The 23,882-nt window shown below is 38.9% G+C and overlaps 1 protein-coding gene across 3 annotated transcripts in view; it reads left to right on the top strand.

Annotated features, from left to right (window-relative positions):
* The window catches only part of TGFBR1 (transforming growth factor beta receptor 1), a 74,231-nt gene that overhangs the window by 16,224 nt on the left and 34,125 nt on the right, over nt 1–23,882 (top strand). The window lies entirely within an intron of this gene.

The raw sequence follows: 23,882 nt of genomic DNA, 5'->3' as shown, positions 1-23,882 counted from the left end.
TTTTTTTTTTTTTTTTTGCGGTACGCGGGCCTCTCACTGCTGTGGCCTCTCCCGTTGCGGAGCACAGGCTCCGGACGCGCAGGCTCAGCGGCCATGGCTCACGGGCCCAGGCGCTCCGCGGCATGTGGGATCTTCCCAGATCGGGGCACGAACCCGTGTCCCCTGCATCGGCAGGCGGACTCCCAACCACTGCGCCACCAGGGAAGCCCAACCTGTAGGATTTTGATTTGATTTTGTTGAATGTACAGATCACTTTGCAGAATATTGACATTTTTACAGTATTGAACCATCTAGTGAGGAGGCTGGCATGTTTCTCCATTTATAGATAAATACATTTTATTTTATATTTTTCATAATGTCTATCAAGTATTGTTTTGAAGCTTTCGCTGTAAAGGTCTTACATGTTGTTTTTTGTTAGATTTATTCCTAGACATTTGATTTGGGGGGATGCTTTTGTGAATGATAATATTTTATAATTTGTGCTTTCTATTTGTTGCTGGTTTAAGAAAAGGCAATAACTTCTTTGTATAGTGACTTTGCTTTATCTTGAATAGGTGTTGAATTTTATCCGTATTTTTGTTTATGTGATCTATTCACATTTTCCTAAACTGCCTAAATAACTCTCTTATTCCTGAGTCTACATACAATATCTTTGTATATCACTGCCCTTGAATGACCTCCTTTCCTTTTTTAGCCTTCCATAAGCCTCAGTTGAGATGTCATCTTTGAGATAAGTCTCCCATTTCTGTACTGCCTCTGCACTTTGTCCATATTACCCTTTATCAGTTGCATGTTTGTTCTCCACATTACATTGTGAGCTCCTTGAGAGTAGGAGTCTCATCCTAATCATCTGTCTTCCTAGAGGTGTGTTCTTTCTTCCTTCACAGATGACAACACAGTGTTCTTTTCTGGTAAAAGGTGTTCAGGCCTTATTCTCTGCTTCTAAAATTACTAACTACACAGGCCTTCGCCTCATATCTTCAACTATGGCTCTAGTAGGTCTTTTGCTGTTTGCTGACCGAGGTGAAACTCTCCTCTGCCCTTAATTCAAAGGCAGCTGGTGGGTGGTTCCCACTTCATTCTCTTACCACAGTTCTGTTTCATACGTCATTCCCCTATTCCAGAATGATATGCTACTTTCATTTAGGTTCATCACCATATCTTGGTATGTATGCAACCAACTCACAATGTCTCCTACAGCCACTCTTGCTTTCCAGAGGGAAAGGGTTGAATCCTTTGTCTTGTTCTACTTGGGAGAGATCACCCTAGATTATCTAATAATCCTTTTTTTCTTTTTGTGCTTTTAGAATAAATCTAGATTACATTGGTATAACTTTTAGGGCACTCCTGTTTACTCATCTATAAAATAAAGGGTTAGGATCAGGTAATTATCAGTTGCCTTCCAGCGTGAACATTTTATGGTTTAATGAATTATGATTCTTTATCATTTGGGGGTATTACATATAAATGTGTATACTGGATGTGTCCCAACACTTTGTTAATTTGGGTTGGAACTGAAAACGTACTTCCCTGTAGGTATCTCTCACATGCTACAAGAGTGAAGTTCTTGGGTTAACCCTGTTCAAGCAGTCACATTGCTGAAAAACTCTGTATGGATATTTGTGAATGGAGAGAGAAACAGCTACCATGAATGCTCGCTTAGTGCTGTATGTGTGCATGTTTATATTATATTGTGTCAGTGTTGCCTCCTAGAGCTGTATAAAGGTTTGTGTTGGTTCTCTGTCCAGCATCTAGAACAGGAACTGGCACATTGTAGGTGTTAAAAATACTTGTTGAATGAGTGCATAAATGAATTTTTGAGCATTTTATTATGTGCTAGGCACTGTTACTAAATCTTCTGTTATCTCATTTAACCCTCAAACCTTCTGAGATTGCTATTGTTATGCATTTAGGAAACAGGCTCTAAAAGTTAAGCAACTTCCTCTGAATTACTTAGAGGCTGATTGGCAGAGATAGGATTCCAACTTGTTTGTTTGTTTGGTCTCTGAATTTCATGAAAGAATGAAATGAATTACTGTTCTCTTGTAATACCCACTAGTCAACATAGAATCCAGTGAGAAACTGTATAAAAGTGTGTTTAGATTGGGGAAAATAAGAAATTCATTTATTTATTTTTTAGCACTCCCCATCATAAATACTAGTTTGTCCATTTTTTTCATGGGCTAGGGTGAGGCAGAGTGCACACATCTGCTCTGTATATTAACATACCCCCTCAACTCATTGCAGTGGAACAAAAACAAGAAGATCACCTGATAGGAATGGAATTATAATCACTTTGTATACAGCTTTAATAGTAAGATCATTCCTTTGTCCTTAAACATACTTCTATGAAGTATCAGCTTTAATGGCTATATAGTGTATAACTTACAATTGTATCATAATTTATTCTGTCATTGCCCTGTTGTCACCCATATAGGTTGTTTTCAACCATAAAATGCTGTAACAAACATCTGTGTGCTTATATCTTTGCTATCATCTATTGTTTCCTTAGACTAAATTTTAGGAAGTAGAATTAATGAATTAAAAGATATAGACTTTTTTTGTGTGTGTGCGGCACGCGGGCCTCTCACTGTTGTGGCCTCTCCCATTGCAGAGCACAGGCTCCAGACGCACAGGCTTAGCGGACATGGCTCATGGGCCCAGCCGCTCCGCGGCACATGGGACCCTCCCGAACCGGGGCACGAACCCATGTCCCCTGCATCGGCAGGTGGACTCTCAACCACTGCGCCACCAGGGAAGCCCGATATAGACTTTTTAAAGGCTCTTACTATATCTTTGCAAATTATTTTCCAGAAAGAACAGTTTGAAATTGACAATCCTTAGGGTTAAATATCCTGAGTTGGAGTTTTGAAGACAAGATAGGGAAGAGGGATGGAGCACAGAGGGGCATATTAAACATTTTTTATAACTTTGAAGAGATATAATACAGTCACATTTTTCAAAATTCAAAATGTGCAAATGGATTTATAGTGAAAAGTCTCCTTCCACTCCTATCTTCTGGGTACCCAGTTCCCTTCCTTGGAAGTCAGTGTTACCTGTTTCTTTTATATCCTTCCAGGGAGATATTTTGTAATATTTGCAAGCCAATATATGTATGCATTTTCCTCCCTCCCTCCATTCCTTCTTCCTTCCTTCCTTTTTCTAGCACAAATGTTACTATCTCTGTGATGACCTAGATGGGTGGGATGGGGTTGTGTGGGAGGGAGATCCAAGAGGGAGGGAATTAATGTATACATATAGCTGATTCACTTCACTGTACAGCAGAAACTAACACAACATTGTAAAAAATTATACTCCAATTAAAAAAATAAAATTTATATTAAAAAACAAATACAGTGTTGTGCACTATGTGGATTTTCACTTAATATGTCTTCAGGTAAGTCTACAATGTAGTACATAGAAAACATCGTATTTTTGTGTGTGTTTGTGGCTATATGATCTTCCATTTCATAGTGGTACCATTATTTTACCAGTTCTATTGATAGATGCATAGGAAAGATTACAGTCTAGTATAACTGATTAGGAAATTAATAACCTATTATGTAAGTATATGTAAGCCACTTTACACATGTACAAATTTATCTATAAGCTATTTTCCTTCTGGGTCAGAGGGTATGTTCATTTGTAATTTTGAAAGTGTTGGGTTGTCCTCCATTTATATGATGAGAGAAGTTATTCTGGGCAATAGGATATTTTACATCAAATGGGCTTGAGAGGTACCTACATGGGAATTTTGGACAGTTGAAAGGAGAGCACTGAGAATTGGGGAAAGGATTTCAAAAATGAAGGTAGTAAGGGATAAAAGAGAAAATTTGCTTGCTTGGCCATTTTATTGAGGACCCTGCTAGTAGCAACCAGCCACATACTAAAGAGATATTCCTTGGATGTTTTTGTAAGAAACACATACTAGATCTCTCCTGTGTGCCAGGATCTAGGGATGCAGAGATGCTTAAAGCATTAAACTAGTTCCTGACCTGAAGCAGTTCATAGTTTAATGGAAGAAAAAGAATAAACGATTATAAAATGAGGTGCACTGCTGTAGTTATTGCACCTTGAAGATGTTAAGTTGGACTAGGTCAAAAAATGAAAACATGGATATTTAATATTTGATGTAACTTGTAAAATAATAGAATCTTACTATTTAAAGGATTGTTGAGTTTTGGACTAACTTTTCATTTATTACAGAAGATCCCTACTTCACGAACTCTGACTATTGGTCATTAAGCCTCTGCTTAAATATCTCTAATGACAGGGAAGTCATAACCTTCTGAGCAGCCAATTCCATTGTAGGGAGGAGCTGTAGTTAGGAAATGATTCTTTATGAAACAAAATTTACCACATCCTGACCTCATGATTTGATTTAGTATTGGAGTAAGATAAATTGACTCAGTTGCTACATCTATAAAATGAGATTGTCTTCACAGCGATGGTATCTTTCAGATCAAACTTTGCTGAATTAATTCTTTGATTCTCTGACTCATTTACATGGCAGATTGATATTCAAGTAACACTTACTGATTAGTTGTTATATTGGACATTTGTGGGATTTTGTGCCCAGTTCTCCCTCTGTCTCCCCCATCACCATGGCTACAGTTAACAGTAAATGTTGTTGACTCTTTTTAAATCTGTTCTTAAACAGATTCCCCAAATCTACTAAGCAATTATCCTGCACTTGTGCAGTTTATTTTGAACCTAAGTGAAGGCCTTTGTAGTAATTGCCCCTATTAAATCTCATCTTGCCATTTAGGCAGCCTTTTCGTAGTGTGCTTTTCTCTGATAACAGTTAACATTATATCAGCTAATTCTGTGGAGCTTTGGAGACTAGAAAATGGAGGTATTGTGAAAATCAAGTGATTGAGAATTTCAAAGTGCCTTCATTCATTTGTTGAATTATATAAATGATTCTTCTTAAGTGCTTTAAAGGTGACAGAAGTAAATGGAATTTATCTGGAGAAATGTTTGGATAAGTCAGGTTTTTGTTTTGAAGCCCAACATTTTGGAGTGAAATGTTATCCAGACTAAAGGAGAACTTACTTTCACAATGTATGGTGCTGTTATGTTGATAAGCTTGCGTTGACATTACTGCTGCAGAGCAACCCAGAGGGTGTGGAGTTAAGAAGAACCACTGAATCCTTTGAGGAACAAAGCCCTTAGCAGCAGGGTTTTGGCCTTGTTTATAGAGATATGCAGCATATTTTAAAAAGAGGAAGAGAACCTATGTGGTTCCCTAGACTTGGAAGAGGGAGAAGAGGAGAGGATAGGCCTCCTTGAGATGGGAGTGGAGAGAAGAGAGAAAGGTGGTTTACTCGGAGAAGCTTGAGTAGACCAGTAGACTAGATGGTAAATTGACATTAGTACTGGAAAGGATTTAACTTTGAACTTTTGCCTTTGCCTTTGCCAGCAATGGCGTGATCTTCTGCTTTTAAGCTAGCTAAGTGGACTGAATGGAAGGCATTGTGCGTGTTAGTTCCTTTACCTGTCTGTTGGTGTGTATTTGTTATATTTGGAAATACTGACTGTGCTGTAAAGAATAACTGTGCTGTAATAGACAGGGTAAGGGAAAGAAGTGTCGTTACCAGCAAAGTCAGAGTGGTGAAAAGATTGGAATCCAGTGTCTGGTGAGAGCAGTCTTCATCCTCCTGTTCCTTTTTAGCTGCTGATCTGTCTTATGTCTTAGCAAGAAAAAACCTCTGAATCCTTCCAGGGGCCTTTTTTATCACAGATACTACTCTTGGAGGAATAGTGCTGTATTTGGTTTTGAATGTGTTGACTCTGCACTAACAGGTAAGACAAAGTACGCCCTGGAAGGCAGTTAGAAAAGGAGTTTGGAGCACAAGTGCAAGGAACGGGGAGTTTAGAGACAGATGTGAGCTGCAGCAAAGGGCTGAGTGTGCTGGTGGGTGCAGTGTCATGTGACTGAGACAGAAGGTTGTTAGTGTGTCTCATGTCCTAAAATATTTAGAAAAGGATGAATTCAATCAAAAGGGCATCACGAGTGAATTTCAATGAGATGTTTCAGTCTAGTTCTTGGTGGGGGAAGATGGGTGATGGAAGGATAGAGAGACCAAATAACAAGGGTTGAAAAAGGAGAGAGTATTTAAGGGTATGCCTAAAAAGAAGGGTAAGTTGTATAGACATTCTAGGCCTGGGAAGACAAAGTTTCTGGTACTAATTTTTATTTCATCAACAAGGCTCATAGAAATGCCTGTTCCATATAGTATTCACAGGCTGTCTACCTCTCCACTGTCAGATATAAGGGCTCGTGAATCAACGCTTGGTAGCCCTGGTATTATTAGGTAGAAGTAATAATGCCTTGATATGTGACTGCTGGATACACTGAAATGAAGGAATCATGGAAATTTCCTTTATAGATGGGACCAAGAGCCAGAATCTCAACTTGGAATTTATCCCTCTGATACTAGAGTATAGTGAAAATGATAACCCCAGGGGTTCTGCTCTTTTTACTCTTCCCACTTCCCTTGACAGCTAGATGTTTGGTTTCTGACAGTCCTTCACGTCACACCAACATCTTCAAACTCAATAATTCTGTGATCTATTCTGCAGTATTTTGAAATTTGTACTGCTAATAATTGTATTCCTGGCCTGGGACTGACAGTTTTCTGTGAACACAGTAACTTTTCATTGCAGTGCTGAATCACAGAGAAATCTTTGTGAATACATTTTAATAGGGATCAAGCTTAAGTTAAATTTTAGTTGCAGGAGAGCTACCAGTGCAAATAGTTAAAGTGATAATTAACTGAGTAATACCTTCCATGCATAGGCAAGTTCGCACATGCATAGGTTGTAACAAGTACATCATGTCTTACCTTTCTGTCTAGAGGCTAGAGTTTTGTGTTTTGTTTGACCTTGATTGTGACACGAGTGCAGATTTCCAAAATGTTAAAGTGTGGGAAAATGTGCATCTTAGAATTGAGGAAGCTGTGGCTACTAGTTGAGATTGGGGCACAGAAGCAAAAGGTGGCTAAGGTAGGAGAAAGGCACTAAACAGGGAGTTTAGTTCTTACCTTTGCAATCAAGCAGAAAAGTCAAAGGAAGCTGTACTATTGAAAAGTTTTGAGTTACTTCACATATGGATACCAGTATAGAAAAGAACCACATATACTTATTCAGGTTCATGATGATAATTTACTCACATCCACCTTAGGCTGGGTAGAATATTGTTATAAGTCATTTTGTACTCCTAAGTTTTGGTTTCTTCATTAATAAAATGGTAGAACTGCATTAGAACTAGATAACTTTCAAGGTTTTGTGTGGTTCTGTCAGTCCAGGATTCCACAGTGGAATTTAGGCACTACATTTGGGAATAGGTGTTTCTTTGGTGGCCTACAGATAAAAATCATGTTTGGAACAATGCTATGTATTGTATGTGATAATTCTGTATGTTCACATAATTTATATTAGTTTCAGAATATGTTAATGTATCTCATTTGATAATCTCAATGAGATGATGAAATAGGTCAGGAAGGTATTATATTCATTTTGCTGATGAAAAACCATTGTGGTTAGCATATTGAATAGTTATTTAAATTTGATGATCTTATTAACACTTGAGATACTAGTCACGAGGATGAAATCTTGCCGCTGAGGAAGAAAACCCTGTCAAAACAACTTCCCTACCTTCATCTATCTGGCAAATTTACATATTCTCCAGTTCTGACTTGAATATCCTGCAAAGCTTTTCTTGATCTTTCTTATACCTCAGCATATTTGAAGCACTTTGATCAGCCTGCTCAGGACTCTGGATTTGAATGATCTGTTTAACGCCTTACTCATTCACCCTAGTGAACTCCTTAACTCCAGATACCTTACACCCCACAGCCTACATAGCACCTGGCATATAGAGATGCTCAATGAAAAACTGCAGAATGAAATGAAAGAGCCCAGTTGATGGGCTGGTGTTAAAAGGGTGCTGTGGAGGAGGGGAAACTTGGGCTCTGGGGTGGGAATAAGACATCTTGTATACTTTTTTTTTTAGATAGAAATTTTGCCCTGTACATGGATTTAAAAATTAAAAAAACAAAACAAAACAATAACCTAGTTTAATAAAAGGGAGGTAGCTAGGGATCAGATCTATTAATGAAATAATTTTGGATTTTTAAATAATGGGAATTAAAGCTCATGAATTCATAGGAATTTTTAAATTTCTGTTTTATTTTTTCCCTAAACTACATTACTATATCATACACATTTAACAGCAACTTTATATTTAATTAAGACTGATTTAGAGTACTGCAATAGAATTTTTAAATTCCCTCAAGAAATAAACCCGTACCTGGTTAAGCACTGTGTTATATGATGTTTTTATTTATCTAGAGACCTGTTCTTCTTATTGAAAGACTCTTGTTAAGAGAAGCCCTTTTTTAGCACTGACTTTCTCAAACTTGCCATAATGTAATGACCCCTTTTAAAAGAAAAATACAAATGTATTTTTCATAGTAGTTGTATAGACATGAAAGTAGATATAAAATCTTTGTTTTTGGCTCATCGGCAACTATAAACCAAGTCTGCAAATTAAATATAAAGACAATTATACAAAGCCAAAAAATTCAAATTAATACAGTTATTCAGTGTGACGGATGATATTTAGGTTTCACAGTAGAAAAAAATAGCTTTGGGTTTGATTTCATTTTAAATCTGTTTCTATATTTTAACTTCAGTGATACTGAAAGCAGCAAGTGCTGATTCTCAGATGTAATGTTGTGCAAGGTGGTATTAATTTCTGCAAGGCTTTGTAAGTTCAGGTTTATCAGACCTCATACCTAACCAAACACTTGCCCGCACACATTCCTCAAATACCAATTTTAATGAGATGTCAACTGTTACGTTCACTTGCTGATGAGGTTAACATTATGACATTATTGAAATCTTTGTTAAATGGCTCTCTAACACAATTAATGCTGGAAGTGAGAATGGAAAAATGTCATTGCATACTTACAACCACATTTACTGCTAATGAACTTTTGCAGATTGTACTACAGAGGTGGGACCCATGTAATACTTGTAGCGTGTATTTGGTATTGGCTTTTGAAAATACCATGAATATACCATGCCTATATCACCATATGCTTTGATGATTCAAGTTCCCTGTACTTTTCACTCTTTCAATTACAATTACTATGAAACGCTTGCTCGTAGAATGTGCCATGAGGACATTTGAAGGAGATCTTAACCTAGCTGAAGAAGCAGCAGTGAAAGCCAACTGACAGTACTTGTTTAGATAGCAGTTACTCATGATCCAGAATGTTTATCATTCATCTTAGATTATCTTTTAAATAAAAATATTAAAAAAAATTTTTGGGGCTTCCCTGGTGGCACAGTGGTTAAGAATCCGCCTGCCAATGCAAGGGACATGGGTTCAAGCCCTGGTCCGGGAAGATCCCACATGCCGCAGAGCAACTAAGCCCGTGTGCCACAACTACTGAGCCCGCGCCCTGCAACTACTTAGCCTGCGCTCTAGAGCCCGTGCTCCAGAACAAGAGAAGCCACTGCAATGAGAAGCCCACACACCGCAATGAAGAGTAGCCCCTGCTCACCACAACTAGAGAGAACTGACAGCAATGAAGACCCAACGCAGCCAAAATTAAATAAATAAAATAAATAAATTAAAAAAACAATTTCTTTGTACACAATTTTAGACTCCCCTTCTTCTCCCAACATATTTGTGACCTCCTGTTTGGGAAACACTGCTTTGGCAAAAACAAAAAATTTTTTTCTTTTTTTTTTTTTTGGCCGTGCTGCACAACATGTGGGATCTTAGTTCCCTGACCAGGGATGGAACTTGCATCCCCACTGCAGTGCAGGCACCCAGTCTTAACCACTGGACCACCAGGGAAGTCCCTGGCAAATATTTTTATTTCTTTTAAAGAAATGTTTTTTATTTTATCTTTTTACTTTATTTATTTATTTTTGTTTGTTTGTTTTTGTTTTGTTTTGTTTTTGCGGTACGCAGGGCCTCTCACTGCTGTGGCCTCTCCCGTTGCAGAGCACAGGCTCCGGACGCGCAGGCCCAGTGGCCATGGCTCACGGGCCCAGCCGCTCTGCGGCATGTGGGACCTTCCCGGACCGGGGCATGAACCCGTGTCCCCTGCATCAGCAGGTGGACTCTCAACCACTGCGCCACCAGGGAAGCCCCTTACTTTATTTTTTTAACATCTTTATTGGAGTAAAATTGATTTACAATGGTGTGTTAGTTTCTGCTGTATAACAAAGTGAATCAGTTATACATATACATATATCCCCATATCCCCTCGCTCTTGGGTCTCCCTCCCACCCTCCCTATCCCACCCCTCTAGGTGGTCACAAAGCACCAAGCTGATCTCCCTGTGCTATGCGGCTGCTTCCCATTAGCTAGCTGTTTTACATTTGGTAGTGTATATATGTCCATGCCACTCTCACTTTGTCCCAGCTTACCCTTCCCACTCCCTGTGTCCTCAAGTCCATTCTCTACGTCTGCGTCTTTATTCCTGTCCTGCCCCTAGGTTCTTCATATCCATTTTTTTTTCTTTTTAGATTCCATATATATGTGTTAGCATACGGTATTTGTTTTTCTCTTTCTGACTTACTTCACTCTGTATGACAGTCTCTAGGTCCATCCACCTCACTACAAATAACTCCATTTCGTTTCTTTTTATGGCTGAGTAATACTCCATTGTATATATGTGCCACATCGTCTTTATCCATTCATCTGTTGATGGACACTTATGTTACTTCCATGCCCTGACTATTGCAAATAGAGCTGCAATGAACATTGTGGTACATGACTCCTTTTGAATTATGGTTTTCTCAGGGTATATGCCCAGTAGTGGGATTGCTGGGTTGTATGGTAGTTTTATTTTCAGTTTTCTAAGGAACCTCCATACTGTTCTCCATGGTGGCTGTATCAATTTACATTCCCACCAACAGTGCAAAAGGGTTCCCTTTTGTCCACACCCTCTCCAGCATTCACTGTTTGTAGATTTTTTGATAATGGCCATTCTGACTGGTGTGAGGTGATACCTCATTGTAGTTTTGATTTGCATTTCTCTGATGATTAGTGATGTTGAGCATCCTTTCATGTGTTTGTTGGCTATCTGTATATCTTCTTTGGAGAAATGTCTATTTATGTCTTCTGCCCATTTTTGGATTGGGTAGTTTGTTTTTTTGATACTGAGTTGCATGAGCTGCTTGTAAATTTTGGAGATTAATCCTTTGTCAGTTGCTTCATTTGCAAATATTTTCTTCCATTCTGAGGGTTGTCTTTTTGTCTTGTTTATGGTTCCTTAGCTGTGCAAAAGCTTTTAAGTTTCATTAGGTCCCATTTGTTTATTTTTGTTTCTATTCAATTTCTCTAGGAGGTGGGTCAAAAAGGATCTTGCTGTGATTTATGTCATAGAGTGTTCTTCCTGTGTTTTCCTCTAAGAGTTTGATAGTGTCTGGCCTTACATTTAGGTCTTTAATCCATTTTGAGTTTATTTTTGTGTGTGGTGTTAGGTAGTGTTCTAATTTCATTCTTTTACATATAGCTGTCCAGTTTTCCCGGCACCACATATTGAAGAGGCTGTCTTATCTCCATTGTATATTCTTGCCTCCTTTATCAAAAATAAGGTGACCATATGTGTGTGGGTTTACCTCTGGGTTTTCCATCCTGTTCCATTGGTCTATATTTCTGTTTTTGTGCCAGGACCATACTGTCTAGGTTACTGTAGCTTTGTAGTATAGTCTGAAGTCCAGGAGCCTGATTCCTCCAGCTCCGTTTTTCCTTCTCTGGATTGCTTTGGCTATTCGGGGTCTTTTGTGTTTCCATACAAATTGTGGAATTTTTTGTTCTAGTTCTGTGAAAAATGCCATTGGTAGTTTGATGGGGATTGCATTGAATCTGTAGATTGCTTTGGGTAGTAGAGTCATTTTCACAATGTTGATTCTTCCAATGCAAGAACATGGTATATCTCTCTATCTGTTTGTTATCATCTTTAATTTCTTTCATCAGTGTCTCATAGTTTTCTGCATACAGGTCTTTTGTCTCTTTAGATAGGTTTATTCCTAGGTATTTTATTCTTTTTGTTGCAATGGTAAATGGGAGTATTTCCTTAATTTCTCTTTTAGAATTTTCATCATTAGAGTATAGGAATGCAAGAGATTTCTGTGCATTAATTTTGTATCCTGCTACTTTACCAAATTCATTGATTAGCTCTAGTAGTTTTTTGGTAGCCCCTTTAGGATTAGTAAACAGTGTAAACAGTGACAGCTTTATTTCTGTTTTTCTGTTCTGGATTTCTTTTATTTCTTTTTATTCTCTTATTGCTGTGGCTAAAACTTCCAAAACTATGTTGAATAATAGTGTTGAGGGTGGACAACCGTGTCTTGTGCCTGATCTTAGTGGAAATGGTTTCACTGTTGAGAACGATGTTGACTGTGGGTTTGTCATATATGGCCTTTATTGTGTTGAGGCAAGTTCCCTCTATGCCTACTTTCTAGAGTGTTTTTATCATAAATCGCTGTTGAATTTTGTCAAAAGCGTTTTCTGCATCTACTGAGACGATCATATGGTTTTTATCCTTCAGTTTCTTAATGTGGTGTATCACATTGATGGATTTGCATATATTGAAGAATCCCTGCATTCCTGGGATAAACCCCACTTGATCATGGTGTATGATCCTTTTAATGTGCTTTTGGATTCTGTTTGCTAGTATTTTGTTGAGGATTTTTCCATCTATTTTCATCAGTGATATTGGCCTGTAGTTTTCTTTCTTTGTGACATCTTTGTCTCATTTTTGTATCAGGGTGATGGTGGCCTGGTAGAATGAGTTTGGGAGTGTTCCTCCTGCTGCTGTATTTTGGAAGAGTTTGAGAAGGATAGGTGTTAGCTCTTCCCTAAATGTTTGATAGAATTCGCCTGTGAAGCCATCTGGTCCTGGGCTTTTGTTTGTTGAAGATTTTTAATCACAGTCTCAATTTCATTGCTTGTGATTGGTCTGTTTATATTTTCTATTTCTTCCTGGTTCAGTCTCGGAAGGTTGTGCTTTTCTAAGAATTTGTCCATTTCTTCCAGGTTGTCCATTTTTTTGGCCTACAGTTGCTTGTAGTAATCTCTCTAATCTTTCTAATTCTATTGATTTGAGTCTTCCCTCTTTTTTTCTTGATGATCTGGCTAATGGTTTATCAATTTTGTTTATCTTCTCAAAGAACCAGCTTTTAGTTTTATTGATCTTTGTTATCGTTTCTTTCATTTCTTTTTCATTTATTTCTGATCGGATCTTTATGATTTCTTTCCTTCTGCTAACTTTGGGGTGTTTTTTGTTCTTTTTTCTCTCATTGCTTTAGATGTAAGGTTAGGTTGTTTATTTGAGATGTTCCTTGTTTCTTGAGGTGGGGATGTATTGCTCTAAACTTCCCTCATAGAACTACTTTTGCTGCATCCCATAAGTTTTGGGTCATTGTGTTCTCATTGTCATTTGTTTCTAGGTATTTTTTGATTTCCTCTTTGATTTCGTCAGTGATCTCTTGGTTATTTAGTACTGTATTGTGTAGCCTCCATGTGTTTGTATTTTTTACAGATTTCTTCCTGTAATTGATACCTAGTCTCATAGGGTTGTGGTCGGAAAAGATACCTGATATGATTTCAGTTTTCCTAAATTTACCAAGGCTTGATTTGTGACCCAGGATATGATCTATCCTGGAGAATATTCCATGAGCACTTGAGAAGAAAGTGTATTCTGTTATTTTTGGATGGAATGTCGTATAAATATCAATTAAGTCCATCTTGTTTAATGTATCATTTAAAGCTTGTGTTTCCTTATTTATTTTCATTTTGGATGATCTGTCTATTGTTGAAAGTGGGGTGATAAAGTCCCCTATTATTACTGTGTTACTGTCGATCTCCCTTTTTATGGCTGTTAGCATTCGCCTTACATATGAGGTGCTCCTATGTTGGGTGCATAAATATTTACACTTGTTATATCTTCTTCTTGGATTGATCCCTTGATCTTTATGTAGTGTATTTCTTTGTCTCTTGTAATAGTTTTTGTTTTAAAGTCTATTTTGTCTGATACGAGAATTGCTACTGCAGCTTTCTTTTGATTTCCATTTGCATGCAATATCTTTCCCTCCCCTCACTTTCAGTCTGTATGTGTCCCTAGGTCTGAAGTGGTCTCTTGTAGACAGCATACATACATGTCTTCTTTTTGTATCCATTCAGCCAGTCTGTGTCTTTTGCTTGGAGCATTTAATCCATTTACATTTAAGGTAGTTATCGATAGGTATGTTGCTATTACCATTTTCTTAATTGTTTTGGGTATGTTATAGTAGGTCTTTTCCTTCTCCTGTGTTTCCTGCCTACAGAAGTTTCTTTAGCATTTGTTGTATAGCTGGTTTGGTGGTGCTGAATTCTGTTAGCTTTTGCTTGTCTGCAAAGGTTTTAATTTCTCTGTCAAATCCGAATGAGATCCTTGCTGGTAGAGTAATCTTGTTTGTAGGTTTTTCCCTTTCATCACTTTAAATATGTCCTGCCACTCCCTTCTGGCTTGCATAGTTTCTGCTGAAAGATCAGCTGTTAACCTTATGGGGATTCCCATGTATGTTTTTGTTTTTCCCTTGCTGCTTTTTTTTTTCAATTGTGAAAAGATATATGTATTTTTTACATCTTTACTGGAGTATAATCGCTTTACAATCGTGTGTTAGTTTCTGCTTTATAACAAAGTGAATCAGTTATACATATACATATGTTCATATAGCTCCTCCCTCTTGCGTCTCCCTCTCTCCCATTCTCCCTATCCCACCCATCCAGGTGGTCACAAAGCACCGAGCTGATCTCTCTGTGCTATGCGTCTGCTTCCCACAAGCTATCTGTTTTACGTCTCGTAGTGTATATATGTCCATGCCACTCTCACTTTCTCACAGCTTACCCTTCCCCGACCCCATATCCTTAAGTCCATTCTCTAGTAAGTCTGTGACTTTATTCCCATCTTACCCCTAGGTTCTTCATGACAGTTTTTTTTCTTAGATTCCATATATATGTATTAGCATATGGTATTTGTCTTTCTCTTTCTGACTTACTTCACTCTGTACAACAGACTCTAGGTCCATCCATCTCACTACAAATAACTCAATTTTGTTTCTTTTTATGCCTGAGTAATATTCCATTGTGTATATGTGCCACATCTTTTTTATCCATTCATCCAATGATGGACACTTAAGTTGTTTCCATCTCCTGGCTATTGTAAATAGAGCTGCAATGAACATTTTTGTACATGACTCTTTTTGAATTATGGTTTTCTCAGGGTATATGCCCAGTAGTGGGATTGTTGGGTCATATGGTAGTTCTATTTGTAGTTTTTTAAGGAACCTCCATACTGTTCTCCACAGTGGCTGTAAAAATTCACATTCCCACCAGCAGTGCAAGAGGGTTCCCTTTTCTCCACACCCTCTCCAGCATTTACTGTTTCTAGATTTTTTGATGATGGCCATTCACCACTGTGAGATGATATCTCATTGTAGTTTTGATTTGCATTTCTCTAATAATTAATGATGTTGAGCATTCTTTCATGTGTTTGTTGGCAGTCTGTATATCTTCTTTGGAGAAATATCTATTTAGTTCTTCTGTACATTTTTGGATTGGGTTGTTTGTTTTTTCGTTATTGAGCTGCAAGAGCTGCTTGTAAATTTTGGAGATTAATGCTTTGTCAGTTGCTTCATTTGCAAATATTTTCTCCCATTCTGAGGGTTGTCTTTTGGTCCTGTTTATGGTTTCCTTTGCTGTGCAAAAGTTTTTAAGTTTCATTAGGTCCCATTTGTTCATTTTTGTTTTTATTTCCATTTCTCTAGGAGGTGGGTCATAAAGGATCTTGCTGTGATTTATGTTGTAGAGTGTTCTGCCTATGTTTTCCTCTAAGAGTTTGATAGTTTCTGGCCTTATATTTAGATCTTTAATCCATTTTGAGTTTATTTTTGTGTATGGTGTTGGGGAGTGTTCTAATCTCATACTTTTACATGTACCTGTCCAACTTTCCCAGCACCACTTATTGAAGAGGCTGTCCTTTCTCCACTGTACATTCCTGCCTCCTTTATCAAAGATAAGGTGACCATATGTGCGTGGGTTTATCTCTGGGCTTTCTATCCTGTTCCATTGATCTATATTTCTGTTTTTGTGCTAGTACCATACTGTCTTGATTACTGTAGCTTTGTAGTATAGTCTGAAGTCAGGGAGCCTGATTCCTCCAGCTCTGTTTTTCGTTCTCAAGATTACTTTGGCTATTTGGGGTCTTTTGTGTTTCCATACAAATTGTGAAATTTTTTGTTCTAGTTCTGTGAAAAATGCCAGTGGTAGTTTGACAGGGATTGTATTGAATCTGTAGATTGCTTTGGGTAGTAGAGTCATTTTCACAATGTTGATTCTTCCAATGCAAGAACATGGTATATCTCTCTGTTTGTTATCATCTTTAATTTCTTTCATCAGTGTCTTATCATTTTCTGCATACAGGTCTTTTGTCTCCTTAGGTAGGTTTATTCCTAGATATTTTATTCTTTTTGTTGCAGTGTTAAATGGGAGTGCTTTCTTGATTTCACTTTCAGATTTTTCATCATTAGTGTATAGGAATGCCAGAGATTGCTGTGCATTAATTTTGTGTCCTGCTACTTTACCAAATTCCTTGATTAGCTCTAGTACTTTTCTGGTAGCATCTTTAGGATTCTCTATGTATAGTATCATGTCATCTGCAAACAGTGACAGCTTTACTTCTTCTTTTCCGATTTGGATTCCTTTTTTTTCCTTTTCTTCTCTGATTGCTGTGGCTAAAACTTCCAAAACTATGTTGAATAAGAGTGGTGAGAGTGGGCAACCTTGTCTTGCTTCTGATCTTAATGGAAATGCTTTCAGTTTTTCCCCATTGAGGACGATGTTGGCTGTGGGTTTGTCTTATATGGCCTTTTTGTGTTGAGGAAAGTTCCCTCTATGCCTACCTTCTGCAGGGTTTTTATCATAAATGGGTGTTGAATTTTGTCGAAAGCTTTCTCTGCATCTATTGAGGTGATCATATGGTTTTTCTCCTTCAATTTGTTAATATGGTGTATCACGTTGATTCATTTGCGTATATTGAAGAATCCTTGCGTTCCTGGGATAAACCCCACTTGATCATGGTGTATGATCCTTTTAATGTGCTGTTGGATTCCGTTTGCTAGTATTTTGTTGAGGATTTTTGCATCTATGTTCATCAGTGATATTGGCCTGTAGTTTTCTTTCTTTGTGACATCCTTGTCTGGTTTTGGTATCAGGGTGATTATGGCCTCATAGATTGAGTTTGAGAGTGTTCCTCTGCTATATTTTGGAAGAGTTTGAGAAAGATAGGTGTTTGCTCTTCTCTAAATGTTTGATAGAATTTGCCTGTGAAGCCATCTGGTCCTGGGCTTTTGTTTTTTGGAAGATTTTTAATCGCAGTTTCAATTTCAGTGCTTGAGATTGGTCTGTTCATATTTTCTATTTCTTCCTGATTCAGTCTTGGCAGGTTGTGCATTTCTAAGAATTTGTCCATTTCTACCAGGTTGTCCATTTTATTGGCATAGAGTTGCTTGTAGTAATCTCTCATGATCTTGTGTATTTCTTCAGTGTCAGTTGTTACTTCTCTTTTTTCATTTCTAATTCTATTGATTTGAGTCTTCTCCCTTCTTTTCTTGATGAGTCTGGTTAATGGTTTATCAATTTTGTTTATCTTCTCAAAGAACCAGCTTTTATTGATCTTTGCTATCGTTTCCTTCATTTCTTTTTCATTTATTTCTGATCTGATCTTTATGGTTTCTTTCCTTCTGCTAACTTTGGGGTTTTTTTGTTCTTCTTTCTCTAATTGCTTTAGGTGCAAGGTTAGGTTGTTTATTCGAGATGTTTCCTGTTTCTTAAGGTAAGATTGTATTGCTATAAACTTCCCTCCTAGAACTGCTTTTGCTGCATCCCATAGGTTTTGGGTTGTCGTGTCTCCATTGTCATTTATTTCTAGGTATTTTCTGATTTCCTCTTTGATTTCTTCAGTGATCACTTCGTTATTAAATAGTGTATTGTTTAGCCTCCACGTGTTTGTATTTTTTACAGATCTTTTCCTGTAATTGATATCTAGTCTCATAGCGTTGCGGTCGGAAAAGTTACTTGATACAATTTCAATTTTCTTAAACTTACCAAGACTTGATTTGTGACCCAAGATACGTTCTATCCTGGAGAATGTTCCATGAGAACTTGAGAAAAATGTGTATTCTGTTGTTTTTGGATGGAATGTGTATAAATATCAATTAAGTCCATCTTGTTTAATGTATCATTTAAAGCTTGTGTTTCCTTATTTATTTTCATTTTGGATGATCTGTCCATTGGTGAAAGTGGGGTGTTAAAGTCCCTTTCTATGAATGTGTTACTGTCGATTTCCCCTTTTATGGCTGTTAGTATTTGCCTTATGTATTGAGGTGCTCCTATGTTGGGTGCATAAATATTTACAATTGTTATATCTTCTTCTTGGATCGATCCCTTGATCATTATGTAGTGTGCTTCTTTGTCTCTTCTAATAGTCTTTATTTTAAAGTCTATTTTGTCTGATATGAGAATTGCTACTCCATCTTTCTTTTGGTTTCCATTTGCATGCAATATCTTTTTCCATCCCCTCACTTTCAGTCTGTATGTGTCTCTAGGTCTGATGTGGGTCTCTTGTAGACAGCATATATACGGGTCTTGTTTTGTATCCATTCAGCCAGTCTGTGTCTTTTGGTGGGAGAATTTAATCCATTTACATTTAAGGTAGTTATCCATAGGTTTGTTGCTATTCCCATTTTCTTAATTTTTTTGGGCTTCTTTCTTTCTTTTTTTTTTTTTGTGGTACATGGACCTCTCACTGTTGTGGCCTCTCTCGTTGCAGAGCACAGGCTCCAGACACGCAGGCTTAGTGGCCATGGCTCATGGGCCCAGCCGCTCCACAGCATGTGGGATCTTCCCGGACTAGGGCACGAACCCATGTCCCCTCCATCGGCAGGCAGACTCTCAACCACTGCGCCACCAGGGAAGCCTGGGTTTCTTATTGTAGGTCTTTTCCTTCTCTTGTGTTTCTTGCCTAGAGAAGTTCCTTTAGCATTTGTTGTAAAGCTGGTTTGGTGGTTCTGAACTCTCTCAGCTTTGGCTTGTCTGTAAAGGTTTTAATTTCTCCATCAAATCTGAATGAGATCCTTGCTGGATAGAGTAATCTTGGTTGCAGGTTTTTCTCCTTCATCACTTTAAATATGTCCTGCCAGTCCCTTCTGGCTTGTAGAGTTTCTGCTGAAAGAAGAGCTGTTAACCTTATGGGGGTTGCCTTGTGTGTTATTTGTTGTTTTTCCCTTGCTGCTTTTAATATGTTTTCTTTGTATTTAATTTTTGATAGTTTGATTAATATGTGTCTTGGCATGTTCCTCCTTGGATTTATCCTGTATGAGACTCTCTGTGCTCCTGGCCTTGATTAACTATTTCCTTTCCCATATTAGGGAAGTTTTCAACTATAATCTCTTCAAATATTTTCTCAGTCCCTTTTTTTTTTTCTCTTCATCTTCTGGGACCCCTAATTCAAATGTTGGTGAGTTTAATGTTGTCCCAGAGGTCTCTGAGACCATCCTCAATTCTTTTCATTGTTTTTTCTTTATTCTGCTCTGCAGTAGTTATTTCCACTATTTTATCTTCCAGGTCACTTATCCATTCTTCTACCTCAGTTATTCTGCTATTGATCCTTTCTAAAGATTTTTAATTTCATTTAGTGTGTTGTTCGTCACTGTTTGTTTGCTCTTTAGTTCTTCTAGGTCCTTGTTAAACTTTTCTTGTATTTTCTCCATTCTATTTCCAAGATTCTGGACCTTTACTATCATTATTCTGAATTCCTCTTCAGGTAGACTGCCTATTTCCTCTTCATTTGTTACATCTGGTGGGTTTTTACCTTGCTCCTTCATCTGCTGTGTGTTTCTCTGTCTTCTCATTTTGCTTAACTTACTGTGTTTGGGGTCTCCTTATCGCAGGCTGCAGGTTCATAGTTCCCGTTGTTTTTGGTGTCTGCCCCCAGCAGGTATGGTTGGTTCAGTGGGTTGTTTAGGCTTCCTGGTGGAGGGGACCAGTGCCCGTGTTCTGGTGAATGAGGCTGGATCTTGTCTTTCTGGTGGGCAGGTCCACATCTGGTGGTGTGTTTTGGGGTGTCTGTGGCCTTATTATGATTTTAGGCAGCCTCTCTGCTAATCGGTGAGGTTGTGTTCCTTTCTTGCTAGTTGTTTGGCGTAGAGTGTCCAGCACTGTAGCTTGCTGGTCGTTGAGTGGAGCTGGGTCTTAGCATTGAGATGGAGACCTCTGGGAGAGCTTTTGCCATTTGATATTACATGGAGCTGGGAGGTCTCTGGTGGACCAATGTACTGAACTCGGCTTTCCCACCTCAGAGGCACAGGCCTGACACCCAGCCGGAGCATGAAGACCCTGTCAGCCACGCAGCTCAGACGAAAAGGGAGAAAAAAAGAAAGAAAACAATAAAATAAAATAAAGTTATTAAAGTAAAAAATAATTATTAAAAATAAAAAAAATTAAAGAGTAATTTAAAAAGAAGAAGAGAGCAGCCAAATTGAAAAACAAATCCACCAATGATAACAAGCACTAAAAACTATACTTAAAACAAAACAAAAGAAAAAAGCAAAAACAGACAGAACCGTAGGACAAATGGTAAAAGCAAAGCTATACAGACAAAATCACACAAAGAAGCATACACACACACACTCAGAAAAAGAGAAAAAGGAAAAAAATATATATATCATTGCTTCCAAAGTCCACTACCTCAATTTTGGGATAACTCATTGTCTATTCAGGTATTCCACAGATGCAGGGTACATCAAGTTGATTGTGGAGATTTAATACGCTGCTCCTGAGGCTGCTGGGAGAGATTTCCCTTTCTTTTATTTGTTCGCACAGCTCTTGGGGTTCAGCTTTGGATTTGGCCCTGCCTCTGCATGTAGGTCACCTGAGGGCGTTTGTTCTTCGCTCAGACAGGACGGGGTTAAAGGAGCTGCTGATTAGGGGGCTCTGGCTCAGGCCAGGGGGAGAGAGGGGTACAGAATGCGGGTTGAGCCTGCGGCGGCAGAGGCCAGTGTTACGTTGCAACAGCCTGAAGTGCGCTGTGTATTCTCCCAAGGAAGTTGTCCCTGGATCACAGGACCCTGGCAGTGGCAGGATGCACAGGGTCTTGGGAGGGGAGGTGTGGTTAGTGACCTGTGCTTGCACACAGGTTTCTTGGTGGCTGCAGCAGCAGCCTTAGCATTTCATGTCTGTCTCTGGTGTCCATGCTGATAACCGCAGCTCGCACCCTGAAACAATGGTCTCTTGCTTCTTAGGCAGTTCCAGACTTTTTCCCGGACTCCCTCCCGGCTAGCTGTGGCGCACTAGCTCCCTTCAGGCTGTGTTCACGCAGCCAACCCCAGTCCTCTCCCTGGGATCTGACCTCCAAAGCCTGAGCCTCAGCTCCCAGCCCCCGCCCATCCCGGCGTGTGAGCAGACAAGCCTCTCAGGCTGGTGAGTGCTGGTTGGCATCGATCCTCTGTGTGGGAATCTCTCCGCTTTGCCCTCTGCATCCCTGTTGCTGTGCTCTCCTCCATGGCTCCACAGCTTCCCTCCCACCATACCCTGTCTTAGCCAGTGAAGGGGTTTCCTAGTGTATGGAAACTTTTTCTCCTTCACAGCTCCCTCCCAGAGGTGCAGGTCCTGTCCCTATTCTTTTGTCTCTGTTTTTTCTTTTTTCTTTTGCCCTGCCCAGGTACGTGGGGAGTTTCTTGCCTTTTGGGAAGTCTGAGGTCTTCTGCCAGCATTCAGTAGGTGTTCTCTAGGAGTTGTTCCACATGTAGATGTATTTCTGATGTATTTGTGGGGAGGAAGGCGATCTCCACGTCTCACTCCTCTGCCATCTTGAAGGTCTCCCTTGCAAATAATTTGCTGATCACTGCCTAGGAGTACAGGATTCAAAGATGGGAAAATAAAACAAGTTTTAAATCTTGGCCCTTCTTAATGTAATGAGAGACACTTTAACGGCAAAGTGTAAATAGATTGATTTGTGCTAACCTAAAGGTATGCAAAGAGGGCTATGGGAAAAAATTGAAAGGAGTCACCCAGTTGTCTTATGGGTAGGGGAGAGGTTTAGATCACATCATGGAAAAGATCTTGTTTGAATATGGTCTTAAAAGATGAGAGGGTGGTTTCAAGTAGGCAGAGAGATAGTATGTGTAAAGACCAAGGTCATGAAAGACATGATTATCATAATAATGAGATTTGTATGGCCCAGGATAGCATTTGTAATGTGAGCAATAAGTTGGAACCCCAAAGTAGAAGTTTTCATTGTTAGACCCACTGTTTAGCTCTTATTTCATATACTCTAAGGGAGCCATGAAGATCATAGAAAAGGGAGAGGTATTCATGGTAGTATTTTTATATATAGCGATTACCATAGTGTATTGTAATGTTCTCCTTCACTGGTTGTTGGAGCTACTCAAGGGCTATGACCATGAGTTATAAATTTTTGTATACTAAGCTTTTGGTAGAGCAGCTGTTAAAGCTAATGCTTAGAAAACATTGGTTGAATGACTAATCATGAGTAAAGAGGATTCAGGAGAGAATAATGACAATCTCCTGTGGTGGTTTTAATTTTTTGTGGGTGATAGACCACTTTGTGGTTCTGTTGAAAGCTATAAACCTTCTCCTTGAAAAGGTAAATACGTACAACATTTGGCCTACAGTTTCATGGGATCCTTGTATCCCTGAAGCCAGTCCGTGGATTCCTGGTTCAGAATCCCTCCTTAGGAAATTATACCCAGGGAACCTACAATCACTGCCAAACCTCACCATGAATAAGCTACTGTCTCTTTTAACAGTCTTTTAAATGTTAGATTATAACTGTATCTTTTTCTTATAATTTTCTTGAATTCTCTTCATGCTTGGGAGGATTTAGTTTAAAGAACTGAATTATCTATGGAGAAAGAAAATAATTTTTATAATGATTGAGGTAAAACTTTGCTGGTCTGTAAAGATAATAGACAAGCATGCTAATTAAGCTAGCAACCAGGAAGCAGCTGCTTGAGGTAATGCTGGTGTTCCTTGAGTTTGGGTTTAGCAAGTGAGTTAGGGGTCCTCAGGACCATCCTCTAGCTTGATGATTTGCTAGAAGAACTCACAGGACCCAGAAAAGCTGTTATACTCATGGTTTTTATTTATTACAGTGGAAAGATACATATTAAAATCATCTAAAGGAAAAGGGACACCTCATGGGGCAAAGTCCAGGAGAAACCCAGTACAAGCTTCCAGATGTCCTCTCCCAGTGCAGTAGCACAGGTGCACTCCATAGCTTAGCAATGATGTATGACAGCACATGTGAAGTGTTGCCAACCAGGGAAGCTCACCAGAGCCTTGGTGTCCAGGGTTTTTACTGGGGCTCAGTCACAAAGGGTTTGCAGCATTCTTATCAGGGAAAATATTTCAAGGTGTCAGAGCTCATCTCCCAGGAACTGGCCAAGGGCCAGTCCTGAAGACAGGCCTTTCTTGGGGATGTGTAAGGTTTGAGCAACTTGGGCCTGCTGAGTGAACCCTTTCCTGCACACCAAGTTAGCTGTTCAGAGTTAGCTAGCTAGCTTCTGGCCTGCCCGCCTAGCCACTCTTTTTCTAGTTACAGTAGGCCTCTCATCACAGATGGCCATTCTGCAAACCTGGACTCTTCCCTTTCCCTTACCAACATGTAAAGTTTGATTGGACTCAAGGACATATGTGTGCTTTGTTGTTTCATGAGATCCTAGTGATCTGTCACTCATTCAGCACTTTTTGAATGTTGCTGTGTACCAGGCCTAGTTTTAGATGTGGATCA

The sequence above is a fragment of the Aethalodelphis obliquidens genome, unplaced genomic scaffold (assembly GCF_003676395.1).
Source record: "Aethalodelphis obliquidens isolate GAN/ISIS:26980383/991018 unplaced genomic scaffold, ASM367639v1 scaffold7, whole genome shotgun sequence".
Classification (NCBI taxonomy): domain Eukaryota; kingdom Metazoa; phylum Chordata; class Mammalia; order Artiodactyla; family Delphinidae; genus Aethalodelphis; species Aethalodelphis obliquidens.
Note: the sequence above shows the minus strand (reverse complement) of the source record. Positions and strands in the feature narration are given on the sequence as shown.